Here is a 21466-nt window from a genome sequence, read left to right as displayed (position 1 = left end):
TTCATAGCTTCATTTTGACATTGATTTTCAGTCCAGTCAAGGTGCTGTGAGACTTCAGTGTGTTGTTGGTGGTGATTGCCATTACCCTGTTCATAGGTGAAACTAAAAACTTGAATGTTGTATTTGAATATTTGACAATTTGATTAAAATAAGCTCAAAATGATCATTACAATCCAAATCAGCTCATTTCAAAATGTTGATTTGAATAGGTGTCAGTGCCCAGTATCCAGATAAAGTGGGGCAAAACAGTATTTAGTCAGCCAACAATCGGGCAAGTTCTCCCACTCAAAAACATGATCGAGGTCTTTCATTTCCATCATTGGTATACTTCAACTATGAGAGACAGAAAGCACATTGTCTGATTTTTAACAAAATTATTTGGACATAATGATGGAGAATAAGTAGTTGGTCAGGAACAAACATTCATTGCAATACTTTCTTATATACCTTTTGCTGGCAATGACAGGTCAAAGGTTTTCTGAAAAGTCTTCATAAGGTATTCCAGGGGTGGGCAAACTTTTTGGCTCAGGGGCCGGATTGACTTTTAAAATTTGACAATATGATACATGTAAAACAAAAAATGGATTTGTGAACAGTACATATCAGACTCTTTTGATATTTGCTTTGAAAATAAAACCAACTTGGTTTTGAAGGCTCTGACGTTTGCTTGCATTTCATTCACAAACCGTTTTTTTGGTTGGATCTTCACGTCCAGCTCATTCATGTGTGTCAGTAGGTCCACAGTAAATGTTAAATAACAAAGCCAATCCGTGTTATTCAGTTCAGGATAAATTCTCAAGAGTTCTGAAGTAGCTCCAAAAATTGATCATCTCCAGTTTGAGCTCCCACATTCGTTGATCCAATCATACATATCAAGCATGAATTCTGTACCAATCTTTGATGGGCCAGATGTGGCCTGTTTAAGAATAAGAACAACTTTATTTATCCCAAAGGAAATTGTTGTGCCAGAGTTTCAAGTAAAACATAACAATAATAAATAATAGTCGGAAGGAGGGAGAATAAGAAATACAAATAAAACCATAAAGTGTCAAAGGCAAGGCTATAAAGTGTTTTAAGGTCTTAAAAAGTACAAAGATTTGAATATCCCCTTCGGCTGAAGGGTTTGCCTACCCTTGATGTATTCACAGGGTTTTTACACACTGTTGCTGGTAGTTTGGCCCATTCCTCCATGCAGACCTCTTACCTCTTGTAGATCCTGCCTACAAAGCCACTCCTTCATTGCCCGGGCGGTGTGTTTGGGATCATTGTCATGCTGAAACCAGCCACGTTTCATCTTCAATGCTCCTGCAAATGGAAGGAGATTTTCACTCCAAATCTCAGAATCCATGGCCGCATTAATTCTTTCCTTTCAGCCTTTCTGATCAGTCGTTTGGTCCCTTTGTAGAAAAACAGCCCCAAAGCAATGCTTCACACTGGCAATGGTGTTATTTTGAATGCGATTCAGCATTCCTTCCCCCAGCTACGACACACTTAGCTTTTACTAAAAAGTTGTATTTTGGTTTCATCTGACCATAGGACATTCATAGTCCTCTTTTGAATCATCCAAATGCCCTCCAGTAAATTTAGATGACGCGATGGGACACATACTATCTCAGTAGAGAGACACATTCGGCATTTCAGGGTTTGAGTACCTGGCAGCGTTGTGTGTTACTGATGGTAGCCTTTATTACTTTGGTCCCAGCTCTCTGCAGCTCATTCTCTAGGTCCCCCTGTGGGCGTCTCATCATTTTGAGCCCTCGGGGTGAGCTCTTGTGTGGAGCCCAAGATGGAGGGAGATTATCAGTGGTCTTGTATGTCTTCCATTTTCTAATAATTGCTCCCACAGTTGATGTCTTCACACCAAGCTGCTTTCCTAGTCCAGATTCAGTCTTCCCAGCCTGGTGCCGGTTTACATTTTTGTTTATGGTGTCCTTAGAACAGCTCTTTGGTCTTGGCCTGATTGAGTTTGGAGGGTGACGGTTTGAGGTTGTGGACAGGTGTCTTCTATCCTGGTAACCAGTTCAAACAGGTGCCATTAATACAGGTAAGGTGTGGAGAACAGAGGGGCATCTTAAAAAAGAAGTTACAGGTCTGTGGGAGCTCTGTGATATCTTGTTTATTGGTAACCAAATACTTATTTTACTGAAGAATTTACCAGTTAATTTATCAAATCTCTTTAACCCCAGCACTGTCTCTCATAGTTGAATAGCAACAGAGGGTCAAATGTGCAAAGCCAAAAATGACTCGGATTGGGACAAAGTGGGGATAAAAAATGGATGAACTTTTCCTTGTTTTATTCATTATGAACATTTTCCATCAGCCGTGTTACAGGCACTGCTTTTCCAGGACATATTTGCAAATGTTAACAGTATGTATCTAATTAAAAGTAAAAAAAAAAGGTTAATGTGTAAATATCTAGTTACAATGTGAACACCTGCAGTTTACAGACAAGTGCAGCTTATGTGTTTGTGTTTTTACCCACTGTGGTTTATATTCAGATGAGCTCCAGATGTCCAGATGTCACTTTCTAGGACTTTCAAGTTGCACAACAGTGCTCATCATCACGGCATCTCCTCTGGTCCTGCTCACTCTCGGTGAACAGCAGGGGGTCCAGGGCGGGCCGGTGTTGGATCTCAGGTAAGACAGAACAACAAGGTGCTCAGAGGACGTCAGTCACTCCTACAGAGCCAGGATGGGAGATCTGTACCCAGGGTCCTGTGGTTCTTTGTTTTCCTGCAGACGGGGATGATGTTGGAGGTCTTGGAGCAGACCGGCGCACAGAAGGAGACTCCTGGGCTGCTGGGTGACTGGACTTGGACCTGATTCATCAACAGTGTGTCAGAACTTCTCTCCATTCAGTGCATTTAAAAACCTCTGCATGTCATCGATGGTGGTCTGGCATCAGTTAAGCCACAGAATGCCAGTATAAGAGTACAGAGAAGCGGGACTCGGGATGAAAGTGTCCACGGAGAGGATTCCACAGGTCCCACATCTCTTTTCTTAATTCATAATTTAAAGTACAGTTAATTCATATGGTTAGAATTAGAATTAATTCATATAGTTTGACGTAGAATTAATTTAAATAGTTCGAAGTAGAATTGAACCGAAGAGTTTATGACCGTTTATGTCGGTCCCTGAAGGCTCCGGGGTTCCACGATGTGTTTCCGGTCAAGAGCGCTGTCCAGCCCCGCGACGTAAGTTCACTTTTACAGAGAATAGTGACGATTTCTCGACCTACAACCGAATTGACCGTGTTTATAACAACCGCGAAGCAACTCCCGGTGATTTTTGACGGTAATTTAGGTCCTTTCGGCCGAGAAATCTCGACGACGTCACAGATTTCGTGAGCTGAGGTAAGGCTAACTAAGCCGCTCCGCTAGCCAAACAGACTAGCTCGCGGCCTTCCGATATCTTGCCTCGGAGCGCGTCGGTAATTGAGTGTTGGCGACTCAAACGACAACGAAAAAGCGGTGGTCTAACCGAGTGCGATCGGCTCCGTCCGGACCAGCAGTCGTCGTAACAGCCGGTATTAGCCGGTGCGGGGCGGGGTTAGCGTTCAAGGCCGTCGAAGGCTGTTTGGGGTGCCGGGGTCCAGTGGGTGTTCGCCACGGGACGAGATGATTTACCGTCGTGTTTAAAAATTGTTCTGCTGGTAGTGACGAAAACATGAATGTAATTAAATGTAAATGTGGATTTAAATCCATTTTACTGTTGTCTTGTGTTCGTGACGTTTTTTGAATTGTGTTTCCCGGCGATGAGCAACGAGTCTCTGTGAGAGCTGGTCGCAACGATGCGGTAACCAGACGGGTTCACAAGATGGCGCCCGTTTGCAGCCCAGTGTATCGTGAGCGGTGCAAACGTCCCGTTTCCACCTGTGTCTTTTCTCCTCACGGGCGACTTTTTGCCACATTCCAGGTGGATTTGAAGGGGACACGATTCCAAGAGTCTGGTTGTTGAAGTCCTGGGTTTACTTTGATGCTTCGGCGTCCTGTCGGGGGGCGTGCACCACGTGACCGGGCAAATGCGGAAGATGCTTCAGCCATGTTGTTTCTTGTATGAAGTCGTGAGTGAAGCTGACGGTGCGGGGGATGCGGTGGGGTCGAGCGAGGGCACGGGGCTATCGCTTCTCGGCCTTTTGGCTAAGATCAAGTGTAGTATCTGTTTTTATGAGTTTAACATCTGATACGTCCCCTATCCTTGGACCTAATATTAAATTGATTTTTGGAACAGGGAGATGGAATAGGGGCTTGCTCCGTCCACTCCGCGCATCGACCCGGTATTGCAGTATCTCCGGGAACGGTGCACCCCCCGCTTTTGTGTCTGATGTCAAGGTTGCCGTGGCCTCCAACAACGTCATATGTAACCAACACACACGGGATCCAGATCTTGTCTGTGCCCTGCGTGACCAGCGACGCTGTCCCCGTGGTTTCTGCCGGTAGGGAGCGGTAGATAACGACACACAAGCGTGTCTGCCTGAAACCCTGTCCCTACCATTCGCCCCGTGCAGCCCGATAAAATCCCACTATGGACCAGAACTGAGCCTAAATGGATCGCATTTGAAACGGATGGATTGCCCCCGATAGACTGTGTCAGACTGGGCTCAGGGGGAAGTTCTCCCGGCCGTAGAGCGGCAGAAACCCCTCGCGGTATCAGGAGGACGGACGGAACGTGTTCCGGTTGTCCTCTGACTTCTTCGTGAAAATTGAAGCGTCTGTGTCGTTTTCGGCGTCCCGGCCCGTCAGAACTCAGAGTTGACGGTTTTTTGACGGAGTGTGTGTGTGTGTGTGTGCATGTGTGCGCGTGTGCGTGTGTGCGCGTGTACGTGTGTGTGTGTGTGTGCGCGCGCGCGAGTCCGCGTGGGTTCCCCCCCCGACTGAGAACGGCGTGCGTGTGAAAGCGGTCCGTGCGCGGGACACGTGCGACTCATACTTACCTGGCAGGGGAGATACCATGATCAAGAAGGTGGTTCACCCAGGGCGAGGCTCAGCCATTGCACTGCGGCTGTGCTGACCCCTGTGAACTCCCCAAATGTGGGAATCTCAACTGCATAATTTCTGGTAGTGGGGGACTGCGTCCGCGCTCTCCCCTGTCGTGCTGTTCAAGAGCAAGTCTGTGTCGCTGGAGGCCGGGTTCACTGTTTATGGTCGCGCGCGCCCACCCTCCCTGGCCGGGCTGTGACCCAACCAGGGAGTTGTCGTTGCACATGGCAGGTGCACCCCGAAAGCGTGGATTTACGATCGGGCCAGAAAACAATCCAGAGTGTCCAAGTCCCTGAAATGCTCCTGCTTCTTGATCTCCACTCCCTGTAGCCTCACCGTTCCACCCGAGTTCCTCTCGTCCCCACACATGTATGCTGTCTTGCCGCGACTAACTTTCGTTCCTCTCCTTTCCAGAGCATACCCCCACCTCTCTATAGTTTCACCGAGACACTTTACAGTTTATAGTTTATTTTGATTTCTAATTCTGCCTTTTATTATTTATTACTGTTATATTTTCTGGAACTCTGGCACAACAGTTTCCTTCGGGATTAATAAAGTTGTTCTTATCTTATCTTATCTTATCTTATCTTATCTCGACCTCCACCTGTTTTCTGCTCTCACTACAGATCACAACGGCATCTGCGAAGGTCACGGTCCGTGGAGATTCATGTCTACCCTCATCGGTCAGCCCGCCCGTGCGTCACCATTGCGAACAAGAAGGGGCTCAGGGCCTATCCCCGACGGAGTCCCGCTTCCACCTTGAACTTCTCTGGTACCGTCTTACAGCACACCGCACGCACCACTGTCTCCCAGCTAGCATACATGTCCTGCACCAGTGTAACACACTTCTCTGCCGCTCCAGACTTCCTCATAGGATACCAGAGCTCCTCTCTTGGCAACCTGTCGTAAGACTTGTCAAGGTGTACAAAAAGGCAATGCGGCTCCCACTGCTCTTCTCTGTACTTCTCTATGAGCATTCTCGGTGCAAATACTTCATCTGTAGTACTCTTCCTTTTTACATGTGTATTTTATTTAATTTTCTCTTTCTCTTGTCATTAACTGTCCCGCCGTGCATATGAGTCCTGGTATGGCCTTTGCTAGCTCCCTCTTTACCTTAGGCTGCAGCTTAAGGTAAAGTATGTCTGATGATTTTTGGTTCGAGTAACCTTGGGCGCCACTGGCTGTAATCATGGAAACAAAATAGAAGGAGCTTCCAGACAGATGTGGGAATGACTGGAGGTTGAAAACAAAGAGGACGGCTGCTTATAAAATGCCCTTCCGCGTAGGCTAGTCTCGTTTACGGCCATACCACCCTGAACATGCCCGATCTCGTCTGATCTCGGACGCCCAGCAGGGTCAGGCCTGATTAGTACTTGGATGGGAGACTGCCTGGGAATACCATGTGCCGTAAGCGTTTTCATGTTCGTCCTCTCTTTCGACAGCAGGGGGTGCTGTCTCTCAAGAGCGCCAACATTTCACACACTGACACACGCCGCTCATTCCCTTGTGGTTGTGCCACCGGAGTCACTGTGAAGCCTGGCACGACACGCGCTCAATCTTACTTCCCCGCCTTACCTTCTTCGGTCACTTTCCGTTGTCTCGCCGCCTTTCTTGTCATCCATGTACAGTATTTCTCCATGTGTGCTGAATTTCTTTTTCTCTCGTTTGTGCCTCTCGCTGTTGAATAATACAAGCCGCTGACCTCCGTACCCCTGGCTTTCCTAGACACTTCCATGCCTCCACATGTATGGTACGTCATTAGGACCCACTGCCTTTGAATTCCTCATCCTCTTCAATGCCCTCCTCGCTTCTTTTTACACTCGTCTCTGCTCCTATTGCGGTCGCCAGTAGTCAGCGCTTTTACCCTTGGCTCTCTTTCATTTTTCCCCATTCATTCATCAGATTCCTAGGAGTCTGGTTGATGAAGTGTAGGGTTTACTTTTATGATTCGGCGTCCTGTCGGGGGGCCGTGCACCACGTGACCGGGCAGATGCGGAAGATGCATCAGCCATGATGTTTTTTGTAAAGCAGGAACATCAGCCTCCACCAGGACCTCCGTCTCCGGGGCGAGACGGAGGTCTTATCTTATCTTATCTTGACCTCCACCTGTTTTCTGCTCTCACTACAGATCACAACGGCATCTGCAAAGGTCACGGTCCGTGGAGATTCACGTCTACCCTCATCCGTCACGCCGTCCGTCACCGTTGCGAACAAGAAGGGGCTCAGGGCCTATCCCCAACAGAGTCCCGCTTCCACCTTGAACTTCTCTGGTCCCGTCTTACAGCACACCGCACCACTGTCTCCCAGCTAGCATACATGTCCTGCACCAGTGCAACACACTTCTCTGCCGCTCCAGACTTCCTCATAGGATACCAGAGCTCCTCTCTTGGCAACCTGTCGTATGACTTTTCAAGGTGTACAAAAAGGCAATGCGGCTCCCACCGGCCTTCTTTGTACTTCTCTATGAGCATTCTCGGCGCAAATACTGCATCTGTAGTACTCTTCCTTTTTCCATGTGTATTTTATTTGATTTTCTCTTTCTCTTGTCATTAACTGTCCCGCCGTGCATTTGAGTCCTGGTATGGGCTTTTATAGCTCCCTCTTTACCTTAGGGTTTAGCCTTAGGCTGTAGCCTAAGGTAAAGAGTGTCTGATGATTTTTGGTTAGAGTAATGTAGCACCAAACCCAAGTAGCTAGGTATCAACCTCTTAGTTAATGCAGTGATGGGGCCCTGGGAACGTTACTTAGGTGAAATTTTCAATGGTAAACAGGAGAAACAATAATACTTAATTTTTTTATAACTTAAACTTATTTATGCTTTTTGATTATAGCGGTGCCTCCATCTCCTAAGGAGAAAATATGAATTAAGACAAACACAGATCTCTTTAAGTACAAAGTTAAAGTTTAGTTTCACAAAATTAAAAGAAAGTAAAATGAAATAAAATTGGTAGTGCGTTCATTTGAGATTTTGTCGCTTTGCAACTACATAAACATATTCAAAAACCATGTACATCCCTTCAAGTTCAGTCCAGTTAGAAAACCATAACCTTAAAGTCCTTTCTGTTTTTCTCAGAAAGTTCAATCGTGGCAGGCCTGATTCGATGCTCGGGATCGTTGGACCAGAAAAAAAGAAAATGTCCGTTTCACTTGTTCACACGCCCCAAAATAAAATGTATGTGCTTTGATGTACTCACTAATCCTTTTGGTGTCGAAGCAATGGATAGTCAAATGTTGTCCATCACCATGCGATTCCCTCTCGGCAAACGGCTTAGCAATGACTTGGCATCACGGCATCACGAAGTGCACTCGGTGAAACTCATCGGTTAAGCCTCAGCAGAAACGTCCAGAGAATTCCTCTCGGTCCACTGAGCATCAAAGGTCTCCAATTCCAAGCTCATATACTTTACATACAGAGTATGAAATTAACTCGCGGTAAGATGCTAACAATGCTAACGCTCGATTAGCATTGCATATGTGCACTTAAACATATCGTCTAAGCATAAAAATCATATACATCGAGTACTCACTCATCACAGGGTTAAATAGTCGAAAACAGCAACGTAGACTCTGCATCCAAAATGTTTTATGACCATTCTCCTTTCAGCTTAGCTTCACAAACTTCCCTCGGCAAACGCAGCAGTCGAATGCCTCGCGCCTAGATGTTCTATTGCCTTCCTCATTCACATCCCGCCCTCACGCATGGGATTGGAATACAATTAAAGGAAATAACATATTGACACTTAACAAGTTCGGATGCAAACAAAAGCACATGTTGAGCTGTACGTTTCACACAAGCTTGTGGCGATTAAAAGCACGATTCCCAAATAAATGACAACAACCTTAGATAAGATTAAACCTTGTTTTTAACCATTTATGAACACATTTTAAACATGAAATATTAAATGTTTTACAGCCATTTCAGTCTTATTTAATTTTACTTAAATGTTAAAACATCTTTACATTTCAGCCTGTATGGTCTGTAATGAAATTTTAGACGGGCTATATCCTCCCCCTTCTAAAAGGTGTAGATGTCCTCATCTAACTGTACTGTTTAGACTTAGATCTGTCGGGGCATGTTTTAGGATGTTTCACAAGATCAGGGTTTCCTCTGGCACTGAGGTTCAAGTGAATGACCATGCCCTGGTGCACAATAGTCACAGGTTCCCCAGCTTGAGTTCCAGGTTTATCATAGGTCAAGCGGATCACTGGTTTTACTTCACGCATTGACTTTCTGCTTCTAGGGCTGGTTTGAGTTCTCAACTCCACATCAGTGTCTTCAGCTGTATCATTAGTATCTGCTTCCTCGTTGGAGGACTGATATTCCTCTTCCTGTGAACTGACAGAATGTACTTTCTCCACCTCCGGTTCACTCTCAGATGAGGGGAAATTTTCAAAGGGAGTATGCTCTGGGGTGGTTCGGTCTGGTATGGACAGTGGTTTCCTGACCTTATCATAGGTTGGGCACTCGTAGACACGCTCATACTCAGATTCAGAGTTTGAAGAGATGTCAGATGTCTGATTATTTTGGTGATGTGTTTGATGTCTTAGGGTATGTTGTCTCCTGGTAACTGGTGTTCTGACTCTTTTAGTTTGTTCAGAATTATCGGGAATCCTGACAAGATAACCAATTTGTAGAAGGTGGTCTCTGTGTAGAGTTTTGACACTTCCAGTTCCTTGTTCGGGTTTGACTCTGTCTACAGGTAAGTTGGAAAACTTTTTAATCACAATATAGGGTGTGGATTTCCATCTATCTTGTAGTTTATGTTTCCCAGTGAGGCCAACATTTCTTACGAGGACTCGGTCTCCTTCTTGTAGAGGTTGGTCTCTTACTCGTTGATCATAACAGGTTTTGTTTCTCAGATGGCTCTTGGTTGCACACTCTGCAGCTAAATGGTAAGCTTTTTGGAGTTCTTTTCTCATTTTGTCCACATACCGTAGGTGAGACGTCTCTGAATTACCGTCGAGAGCTGTACCAAAACAGAGGTCAACAGGCAATCTGGCATTGCGCCCGAACATTAAGTAGTATGGGGAATATCCAGTGGACTAATTTTTAGTGCAGTTATACGCATGTACTAACTGACTGATATGTTGACTCCAGTTTTGTTTCTGCACATTTTCAAGAGTTCCAAGCATTGAGAGAAGTGTTCTGTTGAAATGTTCTGGTTGAGCATCACCTTGCGGATGATAAGGTGAGGTGCGCGACTTTCTTACTCCAAGCATGGATAAGAGTTCTTTTATACGGCGGCTTTCAAAATCTCTACCTTGGTCTGAATGTATTCTAGCGGGTAGTCCATAATGAACAAAGTACTTTCCCACAATACTTTGGCAACTGTAACTGACTTTTGGTCCTTTGTAGGAAATGCCTGAGCATACCTTGTATAACAGACCTGGGCATTGTATGGCCCACGGGCCACATCCGGCCTGCGGGATGGCACTGACGGGCCTGTATGACAGACCTGGGCAATGTATGGCCCGGGCCACATACCTTTGGTTGACTCTGACTGCCAGTGTAAGGTTAATTGGAAATTACAAAATAAACATACTTTCTAATTTCACCTCATTCATGGGCTAAAGCTGCACTGCTTTTATTCTGAAGTTGTTGTTTTTCTTTTTTATTCACGCACATAATGACGTAATGCGTATATCAAGACATGCGCGCGATTGAATCACAAGACAACTTTCACCCTCAAAAATGTCCGCTCAGGCTAAAAAAAAAAAGGTAGATGCCGAATGTAGGATTTTCAACAAAAATTGGACAGCTAAGTATTTATTTACTTAAGTTGGAGGTAAAGCTGTGTGTTTAGTTTGCGGGGAGCAGATCGCCGTGTTTAAGGACTACAATTTGAGTCGGCATTACCAGACGAAACATGCAGAGAAATATGAAAACCTGACTGATGACGAAAGAACGCGGACATCGGAAGCTTTGCTAGCTAAGCTGCAAACGCAGCAAGGCTTTTTTACCAAGCTTCATACATCCAGGGATCTAGCAACCAAGACCAGCTTTGTGATATCCCACAAAATAGCCAAAAACAGCAAGCCATTCGCAGAGGGGGAGTTCGTGAAAGAGTGCTTGGTAGACTCTGCAGCACTAATATGCCCTGAAAAAAAAGCGGCATTTGAGCAAGTCCCGCTGTCCAGGCGAACCGTGGCGAGAAGGATCGAGGACATTGCGGGGAATCTGGAGCTACAGCTGCAACGTGAAGTGCCAAGTTTTGACGTTTTCTCCTTGGCTTTGGACGAGAGTTGTGATGTCCGCGACACAGCCCAGCTACTCGTATTTCTCCGTGGGATAGCGCCGGACTTCAAGATGATGGAGGAGCTGGCAGCAATGCGGTCGTTAAAAGGGATGACGACAGGGAGCGATCTCTTCACTGAGGTAAATGCTTGTATGGACACGTTGGGACTGAAATGGGACAGACTGGCAGGTGTCACCAAGGACGGTTGTCCAAATCTTACAGGGAAAAATGTCGGACTTTGAAAACGCATGCAGGATAAAGTGACTGAAATTGACCCTGATCAGAAATTGGTATTTTTACATTGTATTTTACAACAACATGTGTTGTGCACATCAGTGCTAAAAATTAACCATGTTATCGATGTTGTTACTATAATAGTTAACTTCATCAGGGCGCGGGCACTGAATCACAGACAGTTTATAACACTTCTGGAGGAGCATGAGAGTGAGCACAGTGACATTGGCTACCACACTTCTGTGAGATGGCTGGGATCTGAAAGCAGAAATCCAGGAGTTTTGTGAGACAAAAGGCAAGGCCATCCCAGAGCTTGCAGATGAGGACAGGATGGCAGATTTGCATTTGCTGTTGATGTGACTGCACTGATGAATGAACTGAACACCAAGCTGCAAGGCAAGGGCCTTTTTGTGCATGAAATGCACAGCCTGGTGAAGGCTTTCATGAGAAAGATACAGTTGCTTTCAAGACAACAGGAGAGCAACACTCTCACTCACATGCTGACCCTGAAAGAAGTCACACCATCAGCTGATAATCTCTGCAGGTACTCATCCATGTGAGGAGCAATGTATGGTGAGTTTTCAAGGCGACTTGAGGATCTTAGAGCAATGGAGGATGACATGCACATGATTTCTTCTCCCTTTACCTTCAGTGTGGAGGATGCACTCAGTGATTTTCAGCTGGAACTCATTGACCTGCAGTCTGATGTAGTACTGGCAGAGCACTTTAAGTCAGGATCTCTGCTGGATTTCTACTCTTCTCTCAAGGAGAACTTTCCAAACATTAGGAGACATGCTCAGAAGATGTTTGTTCTCTTTGGCTCTACCTACATTTGTGAACAAACATTTTCAATGATGAAGTTTACAAAATCCAGGTATAGATCCTCTCACTGATGATCATCTGTCAGCTGTGCTTCACATCTCCACTTCAGACATTCAACCTGACTTAGATGCACTCGTTAAAGCCCAGCAGAGATTAGATTTCTCTCACTGAACAAGAAAAAAGAACTTTAAAACACCAAATGAGGTAGTTAGACCACAAATGTAGGCATGTTAAGGCACCAGATGACAGTGAACTGGGACCCTTTTTCTCAAAATCACAGTTCAGTGACAGTCAATATGGAACTCAAAATGTGTTTTGAAGTGAACGTGACTGAAAATGTTCACTAATATGAGTCACAAATAGTAAAAATTGTTTAAATTTTGTCTACCATTGTGCTGAGAAATTTGAATGAATACATTTTTGTAAGGCAACCTCATTTTTTCATTGCTTAACTTTAACATATACTCTTGCCAGCTTGTCAAAACAGTGCTATTTACTGCTTTTTATAAAGAAATACAATTAATATTATGCAGAATTGAGTTCAGCCTTTTGGCCCGGCCCTCCACAATATTTTATGTTTCTTATGTGGCCCCATGGAAAAAATAATTGCCCACCCCTGGCCTAATGGGTTGTATGCCATGAGTCATGTTATGCTCTGGTATAAAAGTCATGGCGCTTCCTAATCAGCCCAAATTGCATGTGCCACACCAGTGTTGGGGCAGATACAGAAATGTTCATCTGCCACAAATCCATACATGTGTTTTTGGGCATGGATAACCGTATTTATGTGGGAATACGAAAATCCTCCATGGTGGAATACCAAATTTGGTGAGGTTTGTTTCAATACTGAATATTGTTTCAATAATGGCTTGAGGGCAGTCAGATTCATGGCGCACGCATCCATTCCCCACTTTCCAACCTCACATATACTATTACTATAGGAGTCATAAGTTTTCCTAACTAGTCTATCCGTTTCCATATTTAGCACAGTGTCACACTTAAGTTGGCCCAGATAATGATCCTTTTTACCACACTGTCGTTTCATGCAAAATGGTGGTGTCTTTTTCATTTTAATTAGAATGAATCCCTCAATGACAGTTCTGTTGGTTGCCATAGAATAATTGCTGGTAATCGCCAATTTGATGGATTGTAAGGCAGAAAGGGAAGGACTGAGGTATTTGTTATATTCTGAAAAATTCAAAATCTCTGATTCGGTCCTTGGGAATACACCCATATTATGGACAAGGTTTCACTTTCATTAGTTGGATGAGGTTGTATAGACGGGTTAGGAGACACTGATAGTGGCATTACAGTACAAACATAACAATCAGTTTGGTCTCCTGCTGTTATATTTATCAATTTCCACCAGAGACTGTTACAGTGAGGAGCATTGTTCTCATTTCATAGTTCTTAATAAGTTTGAGATAGGCCCTTCTTTACTCATCAGACTTGTCATTGTTTGTCTCTGCCTTCTCCTGCTGGGTTGGGTGCTCCTGTTTTGGCTGGCTCATCCTGGACCCTTCCAACCTAAACGGTTAGGGATCTGGTGGTTTCTTCACTAATGCAGCCGATGCCTTGAGACGAGTAAGACTATCCTTCTTACTCCCCTTTGTAGTCAGCCTTCCCCACTAGCCAGTGTTAGTAGGATCAACAGGGAGTACCTTACAGTGTGATTATGAATCCAAGTGGATCGTTCCGCAGTTTTCACTGCAGTCGGCGTGGTCAGAAGTACTTGGAATGGTCCTTCCCAGCGTGCTGAACTCCAACAGCTTCTCTTTATGACTTTCACGAAGATCCAATCACCAACTCGGACCTTCACCTGTGGAGCAGATTGAGATTCAGGCAGATCATTTGCGTCTGTTACATCTCGTTGCCTTAGTGTATTTCTAATGTATTCCACTAAGTTTCTTCTGTGTGGGCCTTCTCTAGGTCTGGATGTGTCATCGGTAACCTGAATGGTCCACCATGTATTATCTATAATGGTGTCAAACCATTCACTGTGGTAACTATGTGCATATACATTTTTACCATATATATGCACTCTCGCCATGTCTTTCCTGTATGTTCCATACATTTTCTTAGTCTGTTTTTTACTGTTTCATTTGTTCTTTCCACTAACCCTGCAGTTTGTGGATGATAAGAACAATGTCTCTTTAAGTCAATGTCCATAACTTGACCCATTGTGTACTACTTCATTTATTCTCTGCAGTATGCCATGGGTTGGCAGAATGTATTTACAGATAGGATTAACTACAGCTTCTGCATCAGCTTTTGTAATGCTGTGACCGTGTCTCGGCAAACTAATCACACTTTTCCTTATTTACAAAACCAGTATAGCAATTGCTCCCATTTCCCCTCTGTACACGTACATTTACACACATTCCAAACCGACACTCGTCTCCAATACACAGTAGTCCCGCCACGAGGCTACAGTTAGCTAGCGGCTAGCGATCGCATGCTATTAGCACTAGCCAAGCTACTGCTGACCTCAACCCTACAAGTTAAACGGCCATTCACTCACTTCACCGGGACTCTTTCGCTCGTTTTTACCTATTTACGTGTCGTTATAACTCTTTACCTGTAACGCAGACATTAGCCACATTACTGGCGTCCAACCTCTTTGCTGCCGACACAGCACTGAACTAATGCTGTGACCGCGTCTCGGCAAACTAATCACAGTTGGTTTCACGCCATCCTGTGGTGGAATGTGGTACTACATACTTACGAACAGTGAGTGAGAGGAAAGGAGCAAGTTGCTAACTCAGGAAATAAAATACATTAAATATCAAAAAAAGGGAGGGGGATGTCTGGTCTTTGCGCTGTCATAGTTGCAATTTCCACCCATTTGCTGTGGCTGTCAATCATTACCAAACAATATCTATATTTTCCTACAGAATTGAATTCAATAAAATCCATGTCCATCACTTCTAAAGGATATTGTGGATCTGGAAACCTTCCTTTCTTTGTTCTTAGTTTCCTTGAGTATTATTTTTAAAGCATGTTATACATTGTGCACACAAATTTTTTAAGTAGGAATTTAGGATAATGGTATAGAAGTGTTTTGACGTAAGTACCTCCATCCCTCCTGTTGACACACGGCAAGGCCCATGGGTCATTTTCATTTATCATCAAAATTCCATTGAAGTCTGTTGCTCCTCTCTTGAGCCAGGATTGTCTTTCAGCAGCTGACGCATTCTCCTGAGCATCTTTTAGTACATCATTGTCAATTAACGATGGTGCGGTAGATAGTTTTTCAGCATGCATGCTGTATTTTTGTTTTTCTGTTTCCTTTGCTATTTTGTCAGCAAAGGCATTTCCTTTTGTAAAATCATCTGTTCCTGAGTGATGTGCTCTGTATTTTACTACTTCTAATTTTCGTGGGAGCAGTATAACTTCTAGCAGTTTTCTTAAGAGTGCTGCATGCGTCACTGTTTTTCCTGTAGTCGTCACCATGCCTCGCTGTTGCCACATTTTTGCAAATACAAAGAGTGTGGAATAGGCATATTGGCAATCAGTGTAAATTGTTACATCAATCCCTTCTGCTACTTGGCAGGTTTCTATCAATGCTATAACTTCAGCTGCTTGGGCTGATAGTGATGTTGGTAACGCCCTCAACCCAGTGGCGCCACTCTTCTAAAGCCAACTTGATGGCCAGGAGCTCTCTATTCCCAATATCATAGTTGCTCTCAGCTGAACTCATCTTCTTTGAAAAAAAGACACAGGCACGTAGGATTGCAGGTAGTTTAATTGGTTTTCAGTCCGGGACTTTCTACACAAGTGGCGATGAGGACAATACGAACTTCTTATCCTAATGAGATCAGACAATGACTGAACCTTTGGGTCCGCCTTTATACTCAGGCCTGTTTAGCGGGATTATTCCCTGGTGCGGTGTGGTCACCAGGTGCAGAGGATAATTGCTGTGATTGCTGTGCCGCTTGCCCGGGGACCCAATGAGTCGTGACACTCGGAGCCTGTGACCCAGGGGTACCGGTCGTAGTTTGTGGTTTGAAAATGTCGAACAAATCCTTTTCCTGGTTGTGACAGGTTCGCTAGCTTATGAGTTACCCAAGCTTTCTTTACTATGCCCAGCTTTTCTTCAAAACTCCATCTAGAAAACAGTTTTAACAATATATGAGCAACTGAATCCGTTTCTTCTCCTCCTGCAGCCATTGTGGGTTGACAATGCCAATATTAAACAAACACAACTATATTTCTGTCCGCAGCTTGCGAGTACGCTTCTCCTCGTTAATACACTTGTCCACTCTCTGACTATGCAATCAGAGGGTGTGAATATGCTGATGTTGCTATGGCCTGCTAGAAGGCTTTGATGTCGCCAACTCAAAATCTAATTGGTTGAAGCAACAACGTCATCAACACTTATTATTTGCGTAAAGGGCTTGCAGAACTGATTGTGCAGGCCCCCCAACAGGCAGATTCCTTTGACTTTGACCCTGCCTGACAACAGATTATGGCTGGAATGTGATTGTTAATATGAAAGTATATGTCTGGAAGCGGCACAACCAGGGGAAAAGCTATGAAAGGAAGTGAACCGACCATTTGGAATTATTTAATAAAAATTCATGGATAAAATATAATTAACGTTTGTGATTCAGATATTTCTTAGGGCCAGCAGAGAAGGCCTTGCAGGCCCTGACAGCCCACCACTGCTTGGATCAATGATTATCTGTACTTGGCATGATCGGCTTGTATTTGGATGTGTCATATTAATCTTTTCAGTGAGTTTTTGTGTTTTGCTGTGTCCATGGGCACTTTGAACTTTTATCTTTGTGTTTGAATATTTTATTTTTGGAAGTGCTCTTGTCAAAACTGTTTTGCAAGCTCCTGTATCACACAGGAATTCTGTTAAGACTCCATTAACTTCCAAATTCATGTAGAGTTTTACTGTCAAATTATTCAGTAGTTCCCATGCACTTGCTATATTTATACTTTCTAGTCCTTCCTCTTCTTCATCATCATCACCTGAATGAGTTGGGGTGCGTGCACTTGGTAAGGGTGCTCTTGCCCACACTGTCGTGACCAATGGCCTGTTTTACCACAATGCCAACATGAGTCATCTCTGTCTATTTTGTCTTTTCTCAATTCCACTCTGATATCTAATTCTTCCTGTACTCCCTCTCTGGGGTCTTTGTCCTCTACGACCTCCTTGAAACATTACCAATCCTTCATCATCATCATCATCTTCCATTACATAAACTGATGTTTCTTTGGCTGTTTGTAATTCCTCCGCATGCCTTTGCATACACCATAACATTTTCTACTGTCTCTGTTTACCAATCAATCAGACATATAAGAATAAGAACTGTTGTCAGAGGTTATCTGAGCAGTAGATCTGCGTGTTACCCCTCAATACCGGCTTGGTCTTTTACGGAGGAATAATATGTGTGACACGTCTCATGCTTTGCAGAACTGGAAGAGGTTACGTTTATTTTCAAGCAAATAAAAACACAACGGACAGACCGGAAGCTGGGACTGGCCCTTCAAAATGAAACGGAAAATAATTGAGAGCATATTTCTCAGTTAACAGCACCCCCACTTGCTCTCATATTATTGGTATCTTTGCCCATTTACATCAAAATAAAATACTCAACTTTGAAAAATTCAACAACTCAAACTGTGATGCAGGCTTTGTCATAACATCTGCCAGCATCTCTTGTGTTGGACAATACTGTAGGGCTACCTTTCCACATATTCTCTTTGTGACATCTTAACACACTCCTCTGACTGATCAAAATCAATACCCAGAAAATAATTTTAAATCTAGCTGTCAGCAAGATTTTCACCTCTGTCATTACTTCCTCATCACTCACAGCTATGATTAAATCATCTACCCATATTATGATGATGACTTTGTCATTTTGGTTTTCGTTGACATAGACACAATGATCTGCTTCATTCTGAATAAAGTCATTGTCAATCAAGTAAGAATGGAGCATCAGATTCCAATCACGACCTGCCTGTTTAAGGCCGTATAGTGACTTTTCGAGTTTACACATTAGCTTCTGTTTTGTATTTGTTACTTCATACCCTTCTGGTTGTTCTAAATAGAGCTCACAATCTATGGGTGCATGAAGATAGGCTGTCTTTACGTCCATTTGGTGTCGTTGTCAGGGTTTCACACCTGATCCCGATTTGTAATCTGCGCCAGCTGCAGTAGATGCCGCTAATCAAGATCCCTATAAAGGGCAGCGGCACGCTCTGTCTGCCTGCCTGCCTGCCTGCCTGCCTGCCTGCCTGCCTGCCTGCCTGCCTGCCTGCCTGCCTGCCTGCCTGCCTGCCTGCCAGCCAGCCAGCCTGCCAGCCAGCCATGAGCTTTATATTTGTTTGTGCTATCTTAATTTCTTTTTAGTGCATACACCCACCCTCCCCCTACTGCACACTTGCCTTGGGTTAGCTGTGTTAGGGTAAATGTTGTTCTCTCTCAATGACCCCATCTCTTCGTCCATAGCTTTCATCCACTTGTCAGCATTAAGTGAACTCCTTGCCTCTTTAAATGTCTGTGGGACACCACACGCCAGTCTATAACAGTAGTCAATGTTAGTGAACACTTGGTCATCGTCAATAGCCCAAGTCACATAACCATTTAAGTAACTGGGCTTCTTTTTGGTTCTAGTTGATTGTCTCACATTGTCTGCACTTGTTGGCTGTGTCACGGTCAGATACAGGGCTGCCCATTTCCATATGTTCCTGCACTCTTTCCTCTGTATGTGACTTTCTGTTTGGTCTCCCTGAGTCTAACTGATGATCATCATCCTGGTCTAAGCTTATCTCAATCTGGGTTTATTGCTCTGGAGATGACAAATTTTAGCAGTCTGTGTTTTAGTACTCTTTCACTATTTGGATAATAAACAAAATAAGCTGGACTATTTTTGTCATATCCAATGAAAATTACCTTCTCACCTCATGAGTCAAGTTTCTTTTTGTTGTGCTTGTAGGCATAGCACACAGCACCAAACTTTTGCATTTGTGACACATTTGGTTTTGTTTCCCGTCAACATAAAGTAAGCCGTCTGCTTATTGAATTATTAAAGCATCGGTTCTTGACCACTGCTGCTGTCTGCACTACATAGGTCCACAATGTTTTGGGTAGGTTGCTACCTAGTAACATGCACCACGCCATGTCGAATAAAGTCCGAATAAAGTTTGTCTCTGCTGTCCCGTTTTGGTGTGGTGAGTATGGCGCTGACGTTTTATGTCTAATACCCCGTTTAGTCATTAGTCCTTGGTACTCTTTTGACATAAACTCAGTACCATTGTCAGATCTCATACACTTAATCTTCCCATAAGGGGCAGTGTCTGCTAAGAATCTCTCTGTGGCACTCACTGTATCACTCTTTTGTTTGAGAAAGTCCACAAAAATTGTACTGGAATAATCATCAGTAAACGACAATGCAAATCTGTGTCCATCTATAGATATGGGATCTACTGGCCCTCCCAGATCTGTATGCATTAAATCAAACACCTCTGTTGCTCTTGCATCAGGCTCTCTGTTTCTGATCTGCACAAACTTCCCTTGAATACACACTTCACATGGTGATACAGGTTTTTCAGTTGTCCCTTTGATTACCATACCATCAACCACTTTTGTCAACTTTTGTACATCGCTATAATTAAAATGGCCGAAAATTTCATGCCATGTTTGTAAATCAAAACACCCTTTGCATTTGTCATTACTTTCATCTGCTGTAGATAGGTAGTAAAGTTTGTTCTGCACATTAATAGGAAATACAGTACCGTCACTCATTTTGACCATGTCTTTTCCTACATTGAAGATTACCGTTGCTCCGCTTGCTGTAGCGGCCATCACAGATAAAATGTCCTGTGGATAGGAAGGGATGAACAGCGCGTTTCTCAGTGTTGCTGTGTGGTGACGTCCTCTGCTGTCAATGAGGATCACCTCTGCCTCTCCCCGCTGCTTCCCCACGCCTTGACACTTGGTCCCGTCTACCAGCTCAACATGGTGTGTGTCAGCTCTGAAAGTCTCATCGAAGCTCTTGAACTTTGTCTCATCTGTGATGATGTGGGAAGTAGCGTCCACCATTAGGCCTTTCATCTTCACACCACGCTCTGGAACGATGTCCGCTCCCCGGTCTTCGGTCAAGAAAACATACGATGTGTTGCCCTCTCCCTCTGCAGCTTGTCTCGCTTGTTCACTTGTTAGACGACGCCTGCAGTTTGCATCTCTGTGCGTCGAGCTTTTGCAAAAACCGCACCACTGTCTTCTTTGGCATGTTCTTGCTTTGTGCCCCTTCACACCACATTTAAAGCACACCATATCCGCCATTGTGTTTTTGTCATTGCCCCTCAGAGTGTCATTTACTTTCGTGTTCACTTTCATAGCATTATCTGACACATGAGCGCAGAGTTTTTCAGTGTCTTCATGTGAACGCAATCTCGTTTTAAAATCAGCAAATTTGAGCTTTTCTTCACTTTGAGTCACATGAACTGCAAATGGTTTGAACGATTCTGGAAGTCCCTTTAGCACCATAGCTATGAGAAGATCATCACTCATGACTTCCTCTGCATTTCTTAGCGCCGTGATTATAGTCTCTGCCCTAATCACAAAGTCTGTTACGCTTTCACTGCTTCCTTTCTGCAGTTTTGTCAGGTCAGTATACAGGTTTATAATGCGAGGCTTCCCTTTACCTGCATAATACTCTCGTAGCATCTTCAGTGCCTTTCTCCCATCATCTGCAGCTTCGCGCATGACCAGGCCTAGACTTTTGTCATCTAAAAACTGGATCAGCTGGGCATAGGCCATTTCATTCTGCTCCTTGTCCTTCGCCTCCTCGTCATCGTCATCAAATTCTGGAGTTTCACTCAGAATTGTGTCTTTGAGCCCCTGCAGCCGCATGTAGGCCAAGAATTTTGTCTCCCAGAGTTCATACTGCTTCTCATCTCCGGTAAAAACTAGCCGTGACCATCTACTTGGCCGCTCCATGCCTTGCTAGTTAGAGCACGTGGTAGCACTGTTAGCAGCTGCTAGCTAATCAAGCTAACCTTCACGCCGAGTTCGCAGTATCGTCGCTCTTCTCAGCGGCTCCAAACTGTCTTCAGCCGTCTTTGGGGGTTTCCTGGGCCCGTAACCTGTTGTCAGAGGTTATCTGTGCAGTAGATCTGCGTGTTACCCCTCAATACCGGCTGGGTCTTTTACGGAGGAATAATATGTGTGAGACA

At 44.3% G+C, this 21466-nt stretch overlaps 2 non-coding genes and 1 pseudogene across 2 annotated transcripts; all 3 read left to right on the top strand.

The window, feature by feature from the left end:
* Positions 1-4119: 4119 nt before the first annotated feature.
* On the top strand, positions 4120-4310 carry LOC147219802 (U2 spliceosomal RNA). The gene has a single exon (XR_015108173.1). It is a non-coding gene; the product is annotated as a U2 spliceosomal RNA (small nuclear RNA).
* Positions 4311-4925: 615 nt separating this feature from the next.
* LOC147219801 (U1 spliceosomal RNA) lies at positions 4926-5089 on the top strand. Its single transcript, XR_015108215.1, has one exon. It is a non-coding gene; the product is annotated as a U1 spliceosomal RNA (small nuclear RNA).
* Positions 5090-6274: 1185 nt separating this feature from the next.
* On the top strand, positions 6275-6393 carry LOC147219800 (5S ribosomal RNA; annotated as a pseudogene).
* Positions 6394-21466: the final 15073 nt, after the last annotated feature.

This window comes from Fistularia commersonii, chromosome 24 (assembly GCF_037954325.1).
Source record: "Fistularia commersonii isolate RoL2024-O1a breed Wild chromosome 24, RoL_Fcom_v1.0, whole genome shotgun sequence".
In the NCBI taxonomy this organism is placed as follows: domain Eukaryota; kingdom Metazoa; phylum Chordata; class Actinopteri; order Syngnathiformes; family Fistulariidae; genus Fistularia; species Fistularia commersonii.
This window is presented reverse-complemented; position numbering and strand designations above follow the sequence as displayed.